At 46.3% G+C, this 2,573-nt stretch overlaps 1 pseudogene; it reads left to right on the plus strand.

The window, feature by feature from the left end:
* Positions 1-420: 420 nt before the first annotated feature.
* On the plus strand, positions 421-2,372 carry LOC142831567 (dolichyl-diphosphooligosaccharide--protein glycosyltransferase subunit TMEM258 pseudogene; annotated as a pseudogene).
* The last annotated feature ends 201 nt before the right edge of the window (positions 2,373-2,573 follow it).

The raw sequence follows: 2,573 nt of genomic DNA on the forward strand, positions 1-2,573 counted from the left end.
AAAAGGGGAGAAGAAGGCAAAAGACTTCTTTTGTCTTCTTGATACCCAAAATGCCAAGTAACCACACCCTAGGTCAAGACACCCTGTTGGTAGCAACACCTTGGGTGAAACCTCCCTAGGTCATATAACCTTGAAGGAGCAAGAATAGGCCTGAACTCTCTGACCTTTAGTCAAGGTGGAATGAATCCACATCTCTCAGAGAGAGAGAGAGAGAGAGAGAGAGAGAGAGAGAGAGAGAGAGAGAGAAAGAGAAAGCTTAAACCTAGCATGGGCTTTTGAAAACTAAAAGTCCACTCCCCAACCTGTGACACCCTTCCTTCAACAAGGCCACACCTACTCCAATAAGGCCACTCCCCCTAAATCTTCTAATCCTTTCAAATAGTGCCACTCCCTGGTGACTACGCATGAATATATGACTCTATGGGGGCCATTCGTATGTAAACTAGCACAAGGTTCATGCCAATTAGGGTACCAAGTCACTCAGCACCAAGGATAGTGGTGCCTGACCCTAATCCTAACACTCAGGAGATAGAGGTAGGAGGATAAGAAGTTCAAACTAAGTTTTGACTGCATAGTAACTTTGAAGCCAGTCTCTGTGAATGAATGTGTTGTGTGTGCATGTGTGTGTGTGTGTGTGTGTGTGTATTGGTATGTGATTGTGTTATACTCAGGGCTGGTGAAGGTCAGCAGGCAAAGGCACTTACTGCACGAGCCTGACAACCTAGTTTGATCCCAGGAATATGTGTAAAGGTGGAATGAGAAAAATGACTCCACAAAGATGTCCTCTGGTCTCCTCAAGTGCACCTCGGCCTGCCTTCACCTCTCTCTTTCACACACACACACAAGCACACACTCACACATGTTCACACACCCTTACACACACCCATACACTCACACAGGCACACACGCACACACAGTTTAGGTATGGAATCAGAACCTTTCTGGGTAAGCACTACACCATTGAGCTACATCCCTGGTCTTCTATTGTTTCTTTTTTACTTTATCTTCCCAATGTTATCTGTGTGTTACAGGAGAGGGGACTGAGACTCCGAGGTCTCAGTCATTTCAATCCAATCAGAGCAAGGAAGTGAATGCATTGTAAGACATAGGACTCACACAAGCTTGGTGAGCAGAAAGACGCTGGGGGAGGAAATCGGGAGAGACTCCTCGAAGGATGTGGCAGGGTGGTGGAGGAATTGGGTTTTGAGAACTGTGTATAACTGAAACCCTCAGAGACTCAATCCAGGGAATCAGGTAGCAAAGAAGGATGGATAGCAGGTGTTCACTTTAAGGAGGTTGTTTTTAATCCCTTAAGGCTGGAAACAGGCAGTGTGGGAGACAGTTTATCTTGTCTTGGCAGCATTTCCCTTGGGAACAAAAGACTGGCCCTGTGCTGTACTTCCTGCCCCAACCAAATGTCATCTTGTATACTCCTGTATGTTCTTGGTTGTTTGGGGAACTGCCAGGAAAACACGAGTCCCAGCAGCTTTTGAGAAAGCTGTTGCATAGCAATTTCCAGATTAAAGCCTTCCATTTCATAGGAAATTGTGTTGAGACACAGAACGTTCTAAGGCGAAATGGAATATCTCATTAGGGAAGCCCCTTATGTTCAGAAAGTAAACAACTCCGTAGCTTCAGGATGTCTCTGAAACTGACCAGATTCAGTAGGCCCCTCCCACCCCAAGAGTACATCAGCAGTAAAGGTGGCTAGGAGATGCTCTCAGATAAGCAGAGCTGCCTAGAAGAAGTAGAGACCAACTGAGCAACTTGGAAGAAACAGAGACCAGCCCAGAAGCTAGACAGTTGCTCAGACCAATTGAGCTACCTGGAACAAACTCTCCTGCCTATTGAGCTACCTGCAGGCTGTGCAGTGTGCTCCTGGTTTTCAGCTTTTGTAAGCTGTCACCCATAATGGGCGGGCTCTTGGGATGCAGCTGTCCTTTGACTCATTTCCGCCTCTATAACTAACCCTTCATCCGTGATTCTGTAAGCAACCCCAATAGAACTCATGGTTCACCAAGTTGGACTTGGTGGTATGCATATTTTGGTCTATCTTTGGTTGCCTATCTGGAGCAAAGAGATGTTTGTTCATGGCTCCCCAGGAATACTGTGACACATTAGAAGTCAAAGATCAGGATGGGGGTTTATCACGAGTAGGTACACAAGCCCGGTCAACCCGGTTGTCTTCCCACACCCGACTGTGGTACTTCTGGCCATTGGCATGTTCTTCACCACCTGGTCCTTCATTTACAAGGTCACCTCCACCAAGTACACATGTGACATTTACAAAGAGCTTCTCATCTCCTTGGTGGTCACTCTTCATGGGCTTTGGCGTCCTCTTCCTCCTGCTCTGGGTTGGCATCTATGTATGAGTCCCCAAGGGTACCTTCCCACCAGGCAGCTTCAACAAGCCCCTGATTTTGTAAATTATTTTTTTAATATTTATTTATTTATTATGAATACAATATTCTGTTTGTGTGTATGCTAGCAGACCAGAAGAGGGCACCAGGCTCCATTACAGATGGTTGTGAGCCACCATGTGGTTGCTGGGAATTGAACTCAGGACCTTTGGA

Source organism: Microtus pennsylvanicus, chromosome 11 (genome assembly GCF_037038515.1).
Source record: "Microtus pennsylvanicus isolate mMicPen1 chromosome 11, mMicPen1.hap1, whole genome shotgun sequence".
Taxonomy (NCBI): domain Eukaryota; kingdom Metazoa; phylum Chordata; class Mammalia; order Rodentia; family Cricetidae; genus Microtus; species Microtus pennsylvanicus.